Source organism: Elephas maximus, chromosome 25 (genome assembly GCF_024166365.1).
Source record: "Elephas maximus indicus isolate mEleMax1 chromosome 25, mEleMax1 primary haplotype, whole genome shotgun sequence".
Lineage (NCBI taxonomy): Eukaryota > Metazoa > Chordata > Mammalia > Proboscidea > Elephantidae > Elephas > Elephas maximus.
The window spans coordinates 17,096,829-17,116,533 of NC_064843.1; positions in this window are offsets into that span (position 1 = coordinate 17,096,829).

The window sequence follows — 19,705 nt, forward strand, 5'->3', positions numbered from 1 at the left end:
TCAAGCCTTCCCCACAGGACCCTATCCAAATTGCAGTTTGTACACAGAATAAATGTTTGTTGTTGTTTTGAACCATTAAGGTTTGGAGTAGTTTGTTATGCAGCAACAGATAACTGGAACGACAGATAAATTGAACAACCAAGCCTTAAGGTGGCGCTTATAATTGGTATTGTTGTTTTCTATCGTGTTTTAAGATATGGTAGTCTCTCTGTTGATGCATTCCTTACAATCTATGTGAACAATCAGCAGAAAGAAGGGCAAAAATAATATTTCCCAGATTTTCTTCTCGTTGGAACATGTTCCACATGTATTCAGGAATCATGTGCAGCCAAGAAACGATAGAATGATTGAGTGACTTCCATGAGCAGCTGAAATCCACCAAGAATAAAAACAATCATGTTAACTGAACTGATAACATCTTCAAAGATCCTATATCCAAGCAAGGTCACATTCACTGGAACCAGGGGTTAGGACTTCAATATATCTTTTTGGAGGACACAATGCAATCCATAACACCCACCCATTATGCAATGCCAAGCACGTTAAATGCATTATGTCTTATAATCCTCACAACAGAACCATGAGGTACAAACTGTTATCCACCCTCATCTACAGATGAGGAAACTGAAGCTCAGGTAGTTTGACAAATGTGGCCAGCCACACAGCTAGAAAGAGGCAGAGCTGGTCACTGGACCCAGGCAGTGTGACAGGAGCGTACTGAACCATTCCAGCTGCCTTCTCTACAGAGGCCTCCATCCCAACCTTCATTTTAGCGTACAGTTCCAACCTCTTTCAGCACGTTTACAGGGAAATGTTGGTCCTTATCCTTCCATCTGTCTTGGGTGAGGAGAACAGCTTGCGGTTAAGGGAAAGAAAGCAGATCCCTGGGGTCACTAACAACCAACTATTTAAAAATACTTTTCATAAAAGACTATCTTTCATTCTGGCTAATCTCACGCATCTGCATGCAGTTGATCTTGCTTTGGCAATCAACACAACACTGGCTTTGGAATCAGATGAACCTCTGTTCAAATCCTGGTGCGGCGGTGTGCTAGTTATGGTCTTGGCAAGTCATTAAGCCTCTCAAAAGCATCATTAATTTTTTGGTTATTGTTGGGGCATCTGTGAAAGGGGATAACAATACTTACTTCTCATGGTTGTTGTAAATTTACAGATATTTACATAAATGGGCAAGCACAGTACCTTACTCATAGTAAGTTCTGTAAGTACCTATTGTTATTGCAGGGCGTCCTATCTTTTAGATATTCTCCTTTGCTTGTATAAGCAAATGATCTTGATTTGCTGAAAATCTGTGAGTACACTGTGTGATTCTGTTAGATGAGCCTTCAGTCACTTAGGAAAACAGTCTGGTAATTTATTGATAAACAAAATGTGGTGTATCCACACAGTGGAGTACTATTTGACAATAAAAAGGAGTGAATTACTGATACATGCTACAGCATGAAAGAATCCAAAACACGCTATGCTAAGTGAAAGAAGCCAAATACAAAAGACCACACATTGTATCATTCCATCTATGTGAAATGTCCAGAAAAGCAAATTTAGAGAAACTGAAAGTAGATCAGTGGTTGTCTGGGGCTTGGGGTGGGAACAGGGAGTGACTGCAAATGGACACAAGGGCTCTTTTCTGGGTAATGGGAAGATTCAAAACTTGGACTCTAGTGATAATCACAAAACTCTGTAAGTTACTAAAAATCATTGAACAGTACATTTAAACAGGTGAATTTTATGCTATGTCAATGGTACTGCAGTAAACCTATTAAGCATTCAAAAGACAAATCAGAGATGAGGTTTCTGTCATCAAAAGCATTACGTTTTCTGACTCCTTGGTCAAATAAGGTAAGGCCTTGGCTACTTTTCCATCCTTTTCCCAAGAAGAAACACCTAACACCTGATCTGCTTCAAGACCGAAACCAGGATAAATAATACTAACAACCTCTGTCCTGTGCAGGTAATCCCTGTGTATTGTGCCCCATGATAATTACTTCATCTTTGTCCCATGCAATCTCTAGGTCTAACTGTGAAGTCTTCTTGTTGTTAGGTGCTGTCAAGTCAGTTCCAACTCATAGCAACCCTATGTACAACAGAACGAAACACGTGCCCAGTCCTGTGCCATACTCACAATTGTCGTTACACTTTGAGCCTATGGTTGCAGGCCTGGTGTCAGTTCATCTCGTTGAGAGTCTTTTCATTCTTCACTGACCTTCTATGTTACCAAACATGATGTCCTTCTCCAGGGACTGGTCCCTCCTGATAACATCTCGCCATTCTTGCTTTGAAGGAGCATTCTGGCTGTACTTGTTCCAAGCCTGATTAGTTTGTTCTTCTGGCAGTCCATAGTATATTCAGTATTCTTTGCCAACACCATTATTCAAAGGTGCCAATTCTTCTTCAGTCTTCCTTATTCATTTTCTGGCTTTCCCATGCATATGAGGCGATTGAAAACATCATGGCATGGGTCAGGTGCACGTTAGTGCTCAGAGTGACATCTTTGCTTTTTAACACTTTAAAGAGGTCTTTTGCAGCACATTTGTCCAATACAATGCATCATTTAATTTTTTGACTGCTGCTTCCGTGGGTGTTGATTATGGATTCAAGTAAAATGAAATCCTTGACAACTTCAATCTTTTCTGTTTATCATGGTGTTGCTTGCTGTCCAGTTGCAAGGATTTTGTTTTCTTTATGTTGAGGTGTAATCCATACTGAAGGCTGTAATCTTTGATATTCCTCAGTAAGTACTTCAAGCTCTCTTCACTTTCAGCAAGCAAGATGGTGTCCTCTGCATATCGCAGTTTCTTAATGAGTCTTCCTCCAATCCTGATGCCGAGTTCTTCTACATATAGTCCAGCTTCTCAGAGCATTTGCTCAGCATATGTATTGAATAAGTACGGTGAAAGGGTACAACCCTGACACACACCTTTACTGATTTTAAACCATGCAGTACCTCCTTGTTCTGTTCGAAAGACTACCTCTTGGTATATGTACGGGTTCCTCATGAGCACAATGAAGTGTTCTGAAATTCCCATTCTTCCCAATGTTATCCATAATTTGTTATGATCCACACAGTCTAATGTCTTTGCATAGTCCACAGATAAACATCTTTCTAGGATTCTCTGCTTTCAGCCAGAATCCATCAGACATCAATAATATCCCTCATTCCACGTTCTCTTCTGAATCCAGCTTGAACTTCTGACAGTTCTCTGTCGATGGACTGCTGCAATGGCTTTTGAATTATCTTCAGCAAAATTTTCTTGTGTGTGGTATTAATGATATTGTTCCATAATTTCTGCATTCTGTTGGATCACCTTTCTTTGGAATGGGCACAGTATTGGATTTCTATCGGTCAGTTGGCCAGGTAGCTATCTTCCAAATTTCTGGGCATAGACAAGTAAGCACTTCCAGTACCACATTCATTTGTTGAAACATCTCAATTGGTATTCCTTCAATTCCTGGAGCCTTGTTTTTTGCCAATGTCTTCAGGGCAGCTTAGACTTCTTCCTTCAATATCATTGGTTCTTGATCACATGCTACCTCCTGAAGTGGCTGAAAGTTGACCAATTTTTTTTGGTATACTGACTCTGTGTATTCCTTCCATCTTCTTTTGATGTTTCCTGCATCGTTTAATACTTTCCCCACAGAATCTTTCAATGTTGCAACTTGAGGCTTGAATTTTTTTTTTCAGTTCTTTCAGCTTGAGAAATGCCAAGTGTTTTCTTCCCTTTTGGTTTTCCACCTCCAGGTCTTTGAATATTTCATTATAATACTTTATTTTGTCTTCTCAAACTGCCCTTTGAAATCTTCTGTTTAGCTATCTTCATCATTTCTTCCTTTCACTTTAGCTATTCTATGTTCAGGAGCAAGCTTCAGAGCCTCTTCTGACATCCATTTTGGTCTTTTCTTTCTTTCCTGTCTTTACAATGACCCCTCATGAATGACATCCTTGATATCATTCCACAACTCGTGTTGTCTTTGGTCATTAGTGTTCAAACCATTAAAATCTATTCTTGAGATGGTCTCTAAATTCAGGCGGGATATTCTCAAAGCCATACTTTGGCTCTCGTGGACTTGTTCTAATTTCCTTCAGCTTCAACCTGAGCTTGCAAATGAGCAATTGATGGTCTGTTCTGCAGTCAGCCGCTGGCCTTGTTCTGGCTGATGGGGTTGAGCTTCTTCTCCATTGTCTCGTTCCACAGATGTGGTCGATTTGATTCTTCCTATGTTTTCCATCCAGTGAGGTCCACTTGAATAGTCACTATCTATTTTGGTGAAAAAAGATATTTGCCATGAAAATTGCAAAATTCACTGGTCTTGCAAAATTCTATCATGTGATCACTGGCATTGTTTCTATCACCAAGGCCATATTTTCCAACCACTGCTCCTGCTTCTTTGTTTCCAACTTTCACATTCCAATCACCAGTAATTATCAATACATCTTGATTGCATGTTTGATCAATTTCAGGGTGCGGAAGTTGGTAAAAATCTTCAATTTCTCCATCTTTGGCCTTAGTGGTTAGTGAGTTAATTTGAATAATAGTCTACTAACTGATTGTCCTTGTGGGCCTATGGATTTCATCCTATCACTGACAGTGTTGTACTTCAGGATAGATCTTGAAATGTTCTTTTTGATGATGAATGCAACATCATTCCTCTTTAATCTGTCATTCCCGCCATAGTAGATCATATGATTTTCTGATTCAACTACATATGTGGAAAGATACAATGGAGAAGCTCAACACCATCAGCCAGAACAAGGCCAGGGGCTGACTGCAGAACGGACCATCAATTGTTCATTTGCAAGCTCAGGTTGAAGCTGAAGGAAATCAGAACAAGTCCACGAGAGCCAAAGTATGACTTTGAGTATATCCCATCTGAATTTAGAGACCATCTCAACACCAGTCCATTTCAGCTCATTAATGCCTAAGATATCAATGTTTATGTGTTCCATTTCATCTTCAACAATTTCCATTTTTCCTAGGTTCCTACTTCATACATTCCACGTCCCTATTATTAATGGATGTTTGCAGCTGTTTCTCCTCATTTTGAGTTCTGCCACCTCAGCAAATGAAGGTTCCAAAAGCTAGGCTCCATCCATGTCATTAAGGTCAACTCTACCTTGAGGTGCCTCTTCCCCAGTGGTATTCTGAGTGCCTTCCAACCCGGGGGGCTCATCTTCTGGCACTCTATCAGACAAGGTTCCCCTGCTGTTCATAAGGTTTTTTACTGGCTCGTTTTTTTCAGAAGTAGACCACCAGGTCCTTCTTCCTAGTCCATCTTAGTCTGGAAGCTCCACTGAAATCTGTCCACCATGGGTGACCCTGCTGGTATTTGAAATACTGATGGCATAGCTTCCAGCATCACAGCAACACGCAAGCCACAACAGTATGACAAATTGCTAGGTGAAGTTTCAGATGTTATTAAATCCCACAAATTTACAGATGAGAAAACTGAGGCTCTTACAAGTCAAGACAGATGCCCAAGGTTACCCTGCAAGCAAGTGGCAAAGCTGGGATCCTAACCTAGCAGTTAACAGTTATGCCATAATTTTATTTTCTTTCTTAAGGAAAACTTCTGGGTATCCATTGTGGACATATCTGTAGCCTCTTCAGATGTAAAATGAGAATTTGTACATCAACTTACAACAAATCAGTAAACAGGAAATACAAGCACACTCGTTTAATTGACAGAATTTAATCTATACTATAAAAGTGAACATAAATAATCACTCTTATTGATTTAGGAGACAACCAAAAAGCTTCCTGTAAGTTGAATCTTTGTGAGTTATATATAAAAAAAAAATCCATTTACCTATCTTTGACATTCTAATAAAAAGATAAGATTATGATTCTTGAAAATTACATAGATGATAAACACAGTAGAGTTAAAAGATAGGAAACATACAATAAATAAAATACTACATTGCAAAAAGCCAGAACAATCAGCATGTCTAACAAAAGATGAATTGATACAGCCATAAAATCAAATATGATGTAGCCTTGAAAAATGTTTTCAAAGAATACTTAATGACATACGAGAATGCTTAAGATAGAATTTAATGATAAAAGCAAGATATAAAACTCCTACGAGAATATAACACCAAATTTGTAAAAAAAAAAAAAAAGCTATAGTATACAGACTTACATACATATTATATCTAACCAAATAAATGTGTATATATAATATGTACTATACGTGTTTGACTAGAAGAAAAATGTACCAAAACCAATATTAACAGTAATTATTACTGTGTGTGAGAAGGCATGATTTTCATTTTCTTCCTTATACTTTTCTGTATTTTCCAAATAAATATGCCTTACTTTTAGAATTAGACAAAGATGTATGTGTGTGTGCACATGCTTATATAGAGAGCAAGTGTGTATGTATGGGTGTCCCTGGGTGGCATGAATGGTTGCTAACCAAAAGGATGGTGGTTCCGACACACCCAGAGGCACCTTGGAAGAAAAGCCTGGCAATCTGCTTCAAAAAGGTTATAGCCATGAAAATCCTATGGAGCACAGTTCTACTCTGCAACACATGGGGTCTCCATGATTCAGAACTGTTCAACAGCAACTGGTTTTGGCTTTATACGTAGAAATAATTTTTACATGAAAGCACCAAACCAAAAAAAAAACCAAACCCAGTGCCGTCGAGTCGATTCTGACTCATAGTGACCCTATAGGACAGAGTAGAACTGCCCCCCAGAGTTTCCAAGGAGCGTCTGGTGGATTTGAACTGCCAACCCTTTGGTTCACAGCCATAGCACTTAACCACTATGCCACCAGGGTTACCACATGAAAGCACAGTCATTAGAAAAACATGGACTTTATTTTTACATGAAAGTTTGCTCTGTAAATAAACTCAACCTAACTGATATTGATGGCTGTATGGGTGAATTTTTATGTAGAGAATTGGGGTCTAACTTCTAGAATGAATTTCTTTCTTTGTTCCATCTGAAACCAATTTGAGAGGCACTCCCAGGATCCACCTCTCCTGTCCCAGCACACTCCTCACCATCAACCCTGGACAACTCTGTTCAGATGAGATGGGGACCTTTTTTGTGTCCACTCCCTGACAGCTTTGAAAATTATTTAGCTTCTATCATGATGGATACTCTCTGCCTAAAATGATGGATGGGCAGCATCTGAAAAAAGACGACATGAAACTTGAAAAATGATAAGAGCGCCAGTGGACACTTTTTTTTTTTTTTTTTTAAAGAAAAGTTGACATAAGCTTGGAATACAGCATGGAGACCTGGTCTATCATTTTTCTCTCTCTGAAGAAATCAGTAGCTGTCCTTTATCAATACGTTCTTTGGGGAAGAAGACCTGTATTTAAGTGAAAATGAATTCTTTTCCCCTCCTTAAAAAGTACATGGGGTTGAGCACCTACTGTATTCACGCCATTGGTAAGAGACTGAGATATAAAGATGAATTAGACACAAGCTCTTCCCCTGGGGACCCGAGAGCCCGGTGGATAGACAGACGAGTCAACAGATCATTATAATCCAACGTGGCACAAACGAGGGCGTCAGAGGGTCCTGGGGGAATAGGACCAAGTCAGCCTCGCTTTGGGAGGCAGAGTGTCAAACAGCCTTTCCTGAAAAAGTAAAGTCTGGAATGAATATTTTCAATGCACAAACATTTTTTCTATTGTCTTGGCTAAGTCTTGTCTTCTCATGAATCACCCACTTACTGACTTAGAGAGAAACCTTTTCCTGTAAACCGTTTTACCTTCTCACACAATTCTAGGCCACCTCTGGGCTGTGGGCTGGCATGCACCCAGGGAATTCCAGTTCCTTGAACAGATTACTTTTCTAATGTTTCATAAACTTCAGCAAAGCAAGGATTTGCCCAAAAGGTGAGCTGGCATCTCTCCTCTTGCCCCTCCCCCAGCCCCACAATTATATAATACACACTGATGTCATGAAAGTATTTATTTTCCTGGTCAGGAGGCACAGGAAGGTGCTCATGTTACCTTGGGTGTTAGGGTTCATTGTAAAAGTGCAAAGGGAAGTAGGGAAAGCAGGTGTTGGTTGCTTCATACTCTGGTCCCAAGGAGATAACTATGTCACCCAGCCCTGGGGACACCATGGTTACTCTAGGAGCGGTGCCCACTGATGCTGGCATCATCCACTGGATGCTGCAATGGCTCAGCTTCTCCCCCTCTGCTGACCACCTCCACCATTTCCATCCTCCTGGTCACCCATTCGGAACTGCTAACCAAAAGGCTGGCAGTTCAAATCCACCAGCCACTCCCTGGAAACCTTATGGGGCAGTTCTATTTTGTCCTACAGGGTCGCATGAGTTGGAATCGACTCAATTGCTACAGGTTTGATTTTTCAGTTTTGGGTCACCAATTCAAGGAGCCCTGGTGGTTTTTTTCTGGTGGTGCAGCAGTTAAATGCTTGGCCACTAATCAAAAGGTGGGCAGTTTGAACCCAACACCTGCTCCAGGGGAGAAAGAAGTGGCAGTCTGTTTCCTTAATGATTAAAGCCTTAGAAACTCTATGGGGCAGTTCTACTCTGTCCTATAGGTTTGCTATGAGTCGAACTGACTCAATGGCAACGGGTTTGGTTTTTTGGTTTGGTTGCTAATTCAGGGCTCCACAGCGTTATGGCACCTCCTGCCTCCCGTCTCCCTAGTCTAATTCAAGTTAGCTTCTTGTCTTTGTAATTAAAAGTGCTCTGACTAGAAAATGCTACAATAATACAATCCAATCTCTCTATATTTTTAAGGTATTTTCATTTTTTAAGGAACAGATATTTGTTGTTATTGGGTACCATCAAATTGACTCACAGTGACCCCATGTGGCAGAGTAGAACTGTCCCACAGGGTTTACTTTTCTTTTCTTTAAATAATACATGTTAATTAAAATATCTTATTTATTTTTATTGTGCTTTAGGCAAAAGTTTATAGCTCAAGTTAATTTCTCATACAAAAATTTATACACATATTGTTTTGTGACATTAGTTGCAATCCCCACAATGTGATAGCACAACACTTCCCCCCTCACCCCACCCCCCCCCCCCCCAGTTCCCTGTTTCCATTCGACCAGTTCCTGTCTTCTCCTCATCCCACTTTTGGACAGAAGCTTCCCATTTGCTCTCTTACATCTGATTGAACTAAGAAGCACATTTCTCACGTTTATTATGTTTTATAGTCCTGTGTAATCTTTGTCTGCAGAGTGGGCTTGAGGAATGGTTTTAGTTCTGGGTTAGCAGAGAGCCTGGGGGCCATAGTTTCAGGGGTTCCTCCAGTCTCTGTCAGACCATTAAGTCTGGTCTTTTATGTGAATTTGAATTCTGTACTACAGTTTTCTCCTGCTCTTTCAGGGACTCTGTTGTGTTCCCTGTCAGGGCGGTCACTGGTGGTGGTCGGGTTATCATTTAGTTCTGGTCTCAGGCTGGTTGAGTCTCTGGTTCGTGTGGTCCTTTAGTCCTCTGAGCTAATATTTTCCTTGTGCCTTTAGTTTTCTTCATTCTCCTTTGCTCCAAGTGGAATGGGACCAACTGATGCATCTTACATGGCCGCTTGCAAGCTTTTAAGGTCCTAGATGCCACTCATCGAAGTGGGATGTAGAATATTTTCTTAATAAACTTTGTTATGCCAATTGACCTGGATGTTTCCCAAAATTATGGCCCCCAGGCCCCAGCCCCAGCTACTCTGTCCCTCAAAGTGTTTGGATGTATCCAGGAAACTTCTTAGTTTTACCTTGGTCCAGTTGTGCTGACTTCCCCTGTATTATCATTCTTCCCTTCACCAAATTTGATCCTTGTCTACTATCTAGTTAGTGGTATTCCCTCCCCACCCTTGTAAGCATCAAAGAATGCTTTTTTCTGTGTGTAAACCTTTTCTTGAATTCTTACAATAGTGGTCTCATACAATCTTTGTACTTTTATGACTGAATAATTTCACTCAGCATAACGCCTTCCAGATTCATCCATGTTCTCAGATGTTTCGTGGATTCGTCATTGTCCTTTATTGTTGCACAGTATTCCATTGTGCGTATGTACCATAATTGTTTATCCATTTGTCTGTTGGTGGGCATTTAGGTTGTTTCCATCTTTTTCTATTGTGAATAGTGTTGCAATGTACATGGGCGTGCATATGTCTATTCATGTGACGGCTCTTATTTCTCCTGAGTATATTCCTAGGAGTGGGATTGCTGGATTATACAGTATTTCTATTTCTAGCTTTTTAAGTAAGCACCAAATCATTTTCCAAAGTGGTTGTACCATTTTATATTCCCACCAGCAGTACACAAGAGTTCCACTCTCCGCAACCTCTTCAACATCTGTTATTTTGTGTTTTTTGGATTAGTGTCAGGCTTGTTGAGGTAAGATGGTATATCATTGTAGTTTTGATTTGCATTTCTCTAATGGCTAATGATCACAAGCATTTCCTCATGTGTCTGTTAGCCACCTGAATGTCTTCTTTGATAAAGGGTCTGTTCATATCCTTTGCCCATTTTTTAATTGGATTATTTGTCTTTTTGTTGTTGAGGAATTGTACTGCTTTGTAGATTTTAGAAATTAGACCTAATTAGACATGTCATAGCCAAATTTTGTTTTCCCAGTCTGTAAGTTCTCTTTTCGTTCTTTTGAAGTGTTTTGATGAACGTAAGTGTTTGATTTTTAGGAGGCCCCAATTATCTAGGTTTCTCTTCTGGTGTTTATACATTGTCAGTTATGGTTTGTATACTATTTATGCCATGTATTAGGGCTCCTAGAGTTGTCCTTATTTTTTCTTCCATGATCTTTATCATTTTAGGTTTTATATTTAGGCCTTTGATCCATTTTGAATTAGTTTTTGTGTATAGTGTGAGGTATGGGTCCTATTTCATTTTTTTAAAGATAGATAACCTGTTAGGCCAGCACCATTTGTTGAAGGGACTGTCTTTTCCCCATTTAAAGGACTCGGCTGCTCATAGGTGGATGAATTTATGCCTGGCTTCTCAATTCTGTTCCATTGGTCTATATGTCTGTTGTTGTACCAGTACCAGGCTGTTTTGAATACCACGGTGGTATAATAGGTTCTAAAATCAGGTAGCATGAGGCCTCCCACTTTGTTCTTCAGTACTGCTTTACTTACCAGGGCCTCTTCCCTTTGCACATGAAGTTGATGATTTGTTTCTCCATCTCATTAAAAAATGCTATTGGAATTTGGATTGGGATTGCATTGATTCTGTAGATCACTTTGGGTAGAACTGACATTTTCACAATGTTGAGTCTTCCTATCCATGATCTTGGTATGTTTTTCCATTTATGTTGGTCTCTTTTGGTTTCCTGCAGTAGGGTTCTGTAGTTTTCTTTGTATAGGTCTTTTATGTCTCTGGTTAGATTTATTCCTAAGTACTTTATCTTCTCAGGGGCTACTGTAAATGGCATTGATTTGGTGATTTTTCCTTTTTAAAGTTCTCTTTGTTGGCATAGAGAAATCCAACAGATTTTTTTTTTTTTTAATCTTTATCTTATATCTCGATGCTTTGCTAAAATCTTCTATTAGTTCCAGTAGTTTTCTTGTGGATTCTTTGGGATTTTCTGTGTATAAAAAAATATCATCTGTAAGTAGGGATACTTTTACTTCTTCCTTACCCACAGGGTTTTCTTGGCTGTAATCTCTGTGGAATAAGATCACCAAGTCTTTCTCCCAAGGAGCTGCTGGGTAGGTTCAAACTGCCAGCCTTCCAGTTAACAGCCAGCAGCCAGCAGCTGGACATTTTACCAGTGCACCACCAGGGATCTTTAAATATATATGTAAACAAAACAAACAAAAAACCCATTGCTGTCAAGTCAATTCCAACTAATAGCAACCCTACAGGACAGAGTAGAACTGCCCCATAGGGTTTCCTAGGTTGTAATCTTTATGGAAGCAGACTGCCACATCTTTCTCCTGAGGAGCAGCTGGTTGGCTTAACCACTGCACCAGCAGGGCTCCTTAAATGCATATATACATAATATAAAATATAAAGGGTTTGAAACTGGACTATACTACCAGTCAAAATCAACAATCTCCTTAGAGAAGAAACTATCTTGGCTTAAGAAGACACTTTGACTTGAGGGTGCAAGTAGACATAGTGAATTAAACAAAAGGCAGAGCTAAACTTCTATGTTTTAAAAGGAAGAGGAAAAGAGCAGAAAAGGGGTGGATAAAAAGAAAGGAAGAGATGGAAAGGCTGAACAAAGGCCAGATTTAGGCAAAAGAGTAAGAACAAAAATATGTAATATTATTTCTGACATTCTTTTGCATTGATGGAAGCCTTCCCCCACCTCGCAAAACCTTTAGAGAAGTCTGATATGTGCAGAAATGTCTTGCGTGACTAAAAGATTTACAGAAATTTGGAGATGGCATTGAGTTTTATACCTGGGTCAGTACAGTATAAAACAGAAACAGTATAGATGATACAGAAAGACAATTTTTTAAAAATAAACAACTCAGGAGAAACATGAACTTGGATCCATATTCTCAGAAATACTGGGGCGAGCATCAGAGTTTTCTACTAGCATGGAATGAGAGCTCAGCCAATCTTATCTAGATTTCAAGGCATAGGTTGTCCTCAGCTAACCTGTGAGATAAAGGAGACAGAATTAAACATCAAATAATTTACTATGATTATCTCTAAATGGAGGAAACATTTTCATGTTCTTTTTGATCATCTGTATGCTCTGATTTTTTTCCAATAAATACATATTATTATAAAGCCAAAACCAAACCCACTGCCATCGAGTTGATTCCGACTCATAGTGACCCTGCAGGACAGAGTAGAACTGCCCTACAGGGTTTTCAAGGCTGTAAATCTTTGCAGAAGCAGACTACCACATCTTTCTCCCACAGAGTAGCTGGTGGGTTTGAACCACTGACCTTTCAGTTAGCAGCCGAGTACTTAACCACCACACCACCAGGGCCCTGATTTTATAATTTTTAATAAAAATTTAAAGATTTCAAGACATTCACATTGTCCCAATTCCTTAACTGTTTATAGCTGGCATCAGTTTTGCTGCTCTTGTTATTAGGTGCCATTGAGTTTGTTCCAGCTCATAGAGATCTATGTACAACAGAATGATAAACACTGCCTGGTCCTGCACCATCCTAACAATTGTTATGCTTCAGCCCATTGTTGCAGCCACTGTGTCGATCCATCTCGTTGAGGGTCTTCCTCCTTTTTGCTGACCCTCTACTTTACCAGGCATGATGTCCTTCTCCATGGACAGATCCCTCCTGATAACATGTCCAAAGTATGTAAGACATAGTCTCGCCATCCTTGTTTCCAAGGAGCATTCTGGTTGTGCTTCTTCCAAGACAGATTTGTTCGTTCTTTTGGCCTTCCAACCCGGTGGGCTCATCTTCCAGCACTGTATCAGACAACGATCTGCTGCTATTCATAAGATTTGCACTGGCTAATTCTTTTCAGAAGTAGACCGCTGGGTCCTTCTTCCTAGTCTGTCTTAGTCTGGAACCTCAGCTGAAACCTGTCTGTCATGGGTGGCCATGCTGGTATTTGAATACCGGTAGCATAACTTCCAGTATCACAGCAACACAAAAGCCCTCACAGTACAAACAGACTCCTGAGGGCAAATTTGCTGCTCAACTGCTTATTAAATATTTTTATTACCGCCAGGCACGATGGTTAATGTTATGTACCAACTTGGCTAGACTGTGATTCTCAGTGGTTTAGCAAACACTGGACTAGGTGTTTGGTAATATAAATGGATGTTCTGGCAAAGCTCACACTCTCTCCACCCTGAAATCTTCTTGTTACCTGAACTCCAGTTCTTAGGACATAAGCCTGCAGAAGCCTTCAGCCTGCCACCTGACCTGCACATCTTGGATTCACCAGGCCCAGCAACATCATGAGCCAGTGAGGTCTCCAGCCTACTCACTGACCCACAGATTTGAATCTTGCAAGCCTTCACAATTATGTGAACCATTTCCTCACAATGAAGTAAGCCATTTCCTTTAAGTAAATCCCTCTACATATATTTATATATATGTTTCACTAGTTTTGATCCAGAACTTCAAACTGGTTTGAAATGGTTCAGTCATGGCCATCATAAACAAAGGCAGCATACGTGTTGCATAACCACCAAATCAGTTGCCCGCTGGATTTAGATCCAAGTAGGAAACAAATCTCAGGCATCCGTTAGTCTGTTGTACTACGGTAGCTTATGTGTTGCTGTGATGCTGGAAGCTATGCCACCAGTATTTCAAATACCAGCAGGGTCACCCATTGCAGATAGGTTTCAGTGGAGCTTCTGGACTAAGACAGACTAGGAAGAAGGACCTGATGGTCTACTTCTGAAAGAACTGGCCAGTGCAAATCTTATGAATAGCAGCGGAAAACTGTCTGGCATAGTGGCAGAACACGAGGTTGAAAGACTCAAAATGTGACTGGGGAAGAGCTACCCTCCTCTTAAGAGTCGACCTTGATAATGTGGATGGAGTAAAGCTTTTGGGACCTTCATTTGCTGAAGTGGCAAAATTCAAAATGAGAAGAAAAAGCTGCAAACATTCATTTATAATCAGAACATGGAATGTACAAAGTACGAATCATGGAAAACTGAAAGCCATCAAAAATGAAATGGACAGCATAAAGATTAATACCATAGGCATTAGTGAGCTGAAATGGAATGGTATTGGCCATTTTGAATCAGACAAGCATATGATCTACTATGCCAAGAATGACAAATTGAAGATGAATGGCATTGCATTCGTCAAAAAGAACATTTCAAGCGCCATCGTGAAGTACAGTGCTGTCAGTGATAGGATAATACCCACATGCCTACAAGGAATACCAGTTAATAGGACTATTATCCAAATTTATACACCAACCACGAATGCCAAAGATGAGGCAAATGAAGATTTTTACCAGCTTCTGCAGTCTGAAATTGATAGAACATGCAATCAGGATGCATTGATAATTACTGGTGATTAGAATGCGAAACTTGGAAACAAAGAAGGAATAATAGTTGGAAAATATGGCCTTGGTGACAGAAACGATGCCAGAGATCCCGTGGTAGAATTTTGCAAGATCAATGACTTCTTCATTGCTAATATCTTTTTTCAACAACATAAACTCGACTATATACGTGGACCTCACCAGAGAGAAAATACAGGAATCAAATCGACTACATCTCTGCAAAGAGATGATGGAAAGCTCAATATCATCAGTTGGAACGAGTCCAGGGGCTGACTGCAGAACAGACCACCAATTGTTCATTTGCAAGTTCAAGTTGAAGCTGAAGAAAATTAGAGCAAGTCTACAAGAGCTAAAATACAACCTTAAGTATATCCCACCTGAATTTAGAGACCATCTGAAGAATAGATTTGACGCATTGAACATCAACGATCAAAGGCCAGATGAGTTGTGGAATAACATCAAGGACATCGTACATAAAGAAAGCAAAAGACCATTAAAAAGACAGAAAAGATCAAAATGGATGTCAGAAGAGACTCTGAACCTTGCTCTTGAACACAGAGTAGCTAACCCCATACCCAGTGCCATCAAGTCGATTCCGACTCATAGCGACCCTATAGGACAGAGTAGAACTGCCCCATAGAGTTTCCAAGGAGCGCCTGGTGGATTCAAACTGCCGACTCTTTGTTTAGCAGCTGTAGTACTTAACCTCTACGCCACCAGTGTTTCCAGAGTAGCTAAAGCAAATGGAAAAAGTGATGACTCAAATGAGCTGAACTGAAGATTTTAAAGGGCAGCTTAAGAAGATAAAGTTGTTTTTAAGAAGATAAAGTACTGTAATGAAATATGCAAAGGAGTTAGAAAACCAAAAAGGAAGAACACACTGGACATTTCTCAAGCTGAAAGAACTGAAGAAAAAATTCAAGCCTCATGTTGTAGTATTGAAGGATTGATTCTATGGGGAAAGCATTGAACAACGCAGCATGTATCAAAAGAAGGTGGAAGGAATGCCAGAGTCACTGTACCAAAAAGAATTGATCAACATTCAACCATTTCAAGAGGTAGCATATAATCAAGAACCAATGGTACTGAAGGAAGATGTCCAAGCTGCACTAAAGGAAATGGTGAAAAACAAGGCTCCAGGAATTAACAGAATACCAATCGAAATGTTTCAACAAACGAATGCAGCGTCAAGAAATCTGAAAGACAGCTACCTGGCAAACAGACTGGAAGAGATACATATTTGTGCCCATTCCAAAATTATGCAGAAATTATCAAATAATATCATTAATATCGCATGCAAGTGAAATTTTGCTGACAATCATTCAAAAGCCATTGCACCAATACATTGTCAGGGAACTTCCAGAAATTCAAGTTTGATTCAGAAAAGGACATGGAATGGGGGATATCATTGCTGATGTCAGATAGATCTTGGCTGAAAGCAGAGAACACCAAAAAGAGGTTTACCTGTGTTTTATTGACTACCCAAAGGCATTCAACTGTGTGGGTCATAACAAATGATGGATAACACTGTGGAGAATGGGAATTCCAGAACACTTAATTGTGCTCACGAGGAACTTGTGCATGGACTAGGAGGCAGTCGTTCAAACACAACAAGGGAATACTGCATGGTTTAAAGTCAGAAAAGGTTTGCATCAGGGTTGGAACCTTTCACCATACTTATTCAATCTGTACGCTGAACAAATAATCTGAGAAGCTGGACAACATGAAGAATAACATGGCATCAGGATTGGAGGGAAGACTCATTAACAATCTTCGATATGCAGATGACACAACCTTGCTTGCTGAAAGTGAAGGAGACTTGAAGCACTTACTGACGAAGGTCAAATACTACAGCTTTCAGTATGGATTAGATCTCAACATAAAGAAAACAAAAATCTTCACAACTGGACCAATAAGGAACATCATGATAAACAGAGAAAAGATTGAAGTTATCAAGGATTTCATTTTACTTGGATCCACAATCAACAGCCGTGAATGCAACAGTCCGAAAATCAAACAATGTATTGCATTGGGCAAATGTGCTGCAAAAGACATCTTTACAGTGTTGAAAAGCAAAGATGTCATTTGAGGATTAAGGTGCTCCATTACCTCATACGTATGTGAAATCTGGGCAGTGAATAAGGAAGACCAAAGAACTGAAGCCTTTGAATTATAGTGTTGGCAAAAAATATTGTATACACCACGGTCTTCTAGAACAAACAAATCTGTCTTGGGAGAAGTACAGCCACAGTGCCCTTTAGAAGCAGGATGGCGAGACTTCATCTCATGGAGAGACCAGTCCCTGGAGAAGGACATGATGCTTTGTAAAGTAGAGGGTCATGAAGATCCTCAACAAGATGGATTGACGAAATGGCTGCAACAATGGGATCAAGCATAACAACCATTGTGAGGATGGTGCAGGACCGAGCAGTGTTTCATTCTGTTGCACACGGGGTCACCATGAGTTGGAACAGATGGACGACACCAAATAACAACAACAACAGGAAACAAACACGGGTGCCCTGCTTAAAGGCGGAGGCCGACCATGCCACTTTCAATGTTTCATGAGCCTGATGCGGGAGATTGGGTTACTGGCATGACTGAGGAAAGTGACACACATTCAAAGCAACACTGTCTACCACCATCTTTGAGCAGGGCACCACTGTTTGTTTCCCACTTGGGTCAAAATCCAACAGCCAACAGATTTGGTTGATATATAACATGTATGCGGCCCTTTTTTACGACAACCATGACTGAACTATTTCAAATGGGCTCAAAGCCCTATTTTGATCCTCTAGAGAACCCAGACTAAGACACCAGGGATAATATTAAAATGTATCCATAAAACCTGGTGCCAACTTCCTTAGAAAGCTAGAAATAAAAATACCACATGATCCAGCAATCCCACTCCTAGAAATATATCCTGGAGAAATAAGAGTCATCACAGGAATAGACATATGGACACCCACGTTCATTGAAGCATTGTTCACAATAGTAAAAAAATGGAAACAACCTAGATGTCCATCAACAGACGAATGGGTAAACAAACTATGGTAGATACACACAATGGAGTATTACGAAACGATAAAGAACAGTGATGAATCTGCCAAGCATCTCATAACATGGATGAATCTGGAGGACATTATTCTAAGTGAAATAAGCCAATCACAAAAAGACAAATATTGTATGAGACCACTATTGTAAAAACTCATGAAAAGGTTTACACACAAAAAGAAACAATTTTTGATGGTTACAAGGGAGGGGAGGTATAGGGATGGAAAAACACTAAATAGACAATAGATACGTGTAACTTTGGTGAGGGATAAGAGAGTACACAGTACTGGGGAAGCCAGCACAACTTATATAAGGCAAGGTCATGGAAGCCCCTTAGACTCATCCAAACTCCCTGAGGTACCGAATTGCTGGGCTGAGGGCTATGGGGACATTGGTCCTGGGGAACATCTAGCTCAGTTGGCATACCACAGTTTAAAAAGAAAATGTTATATATTCCACTTTGGTGAGTAGCGTCTAGAGTCTTGAAAGCCTGCGAGCAGCCATCTGAGATACTCCACTGGTCTCACCCCTTCAGGAGCAAGAAAACTAAAGATACAAGGGAAAGATTAGTCCAAAGGACTAATGGACCACATCTACCACGGCCTCCACCAGACTGAGTCCAGTACAACTAGATGGTGCCCAGCTACCACCACTGACTGCTCTGACAGGGATCACAACAGAGGGTCCCAGACAGAGCTGGAGAAAAATATAGAACAAAATTCTAACTCACAAAAAAGACCAGACTTACTGGCCTGACAGAGACTGGAGAAACTCAGAGAGTATGAACTCCAGACACCCTTTCAGCTCAGTAATGAAGTCACTCTTGAGGTTCACCCTTCAGCCAAAGATTAGACATGCCCATAAAACAAAATGAGACCAAAAGGGCACAACAGCCCAGGAGCAAGGACTAGAAGGCAGGAGAGGACAGAAAAGCTGGTAAATGGGAACCCAAGGTCAAGAAGGGAGAGTGTTGACATGTTATGAGGTTGTTAACCAATGTCATACAACAGTGTGTGTACTGTTTACCGAGAAACTAGTTTGTTCTATAAAACTTCATCTAAATTACAACTTAAAAAAAAAAAAGGAATCCCCCCAAAAGGAAAAGGCCAACATGCCAGCAAAACAAATCTTGGCACCGAGCTTCCATCTCAGGTTAATATCCCACCACTTCTTCACAATGACCCCCTAACCTGAGAATGACTAGGGGTAGGGTAACATGCGCCCCTGGAAAGACTACTCTCCTCATCCTTCTGATGAACTTCTAGTCATTCATCAAACTCCAATGCAAACACTGCCTCATTTGGGGTGACTGTTCCAACAGTCCTCCTCCACCCTAAGCAGAACTATAAAATCATTAGACCCTCAAACACACTTTAAACATCAACAACTTGCACGGGATGCTGGGCATCTGGTGTTGGCAACGCTGTACCAGTCCTTGATTTTGAGGAGCCATTAATCCTTCTGGGGCCCCCTAGCGTTTGGCTCAAAGCTCTATTACAGAGGTTCACAACCAGGGGTGATTTTGCCCACAGGGGCTATTTGGCAATGTCTTGTCACAACTGGAAGGTTGGGAAACCTTGTTTAATTATAATGTGCATGACACTATTTATGTTTTCATCTGCTCCATCAGGCTGTGAAGTCCTGGAGTGCTGGGTTCATATCCTACTCACCCTTGTACCAATCCCTCAAAACAGAACAGGCCTCAGTACACATCTG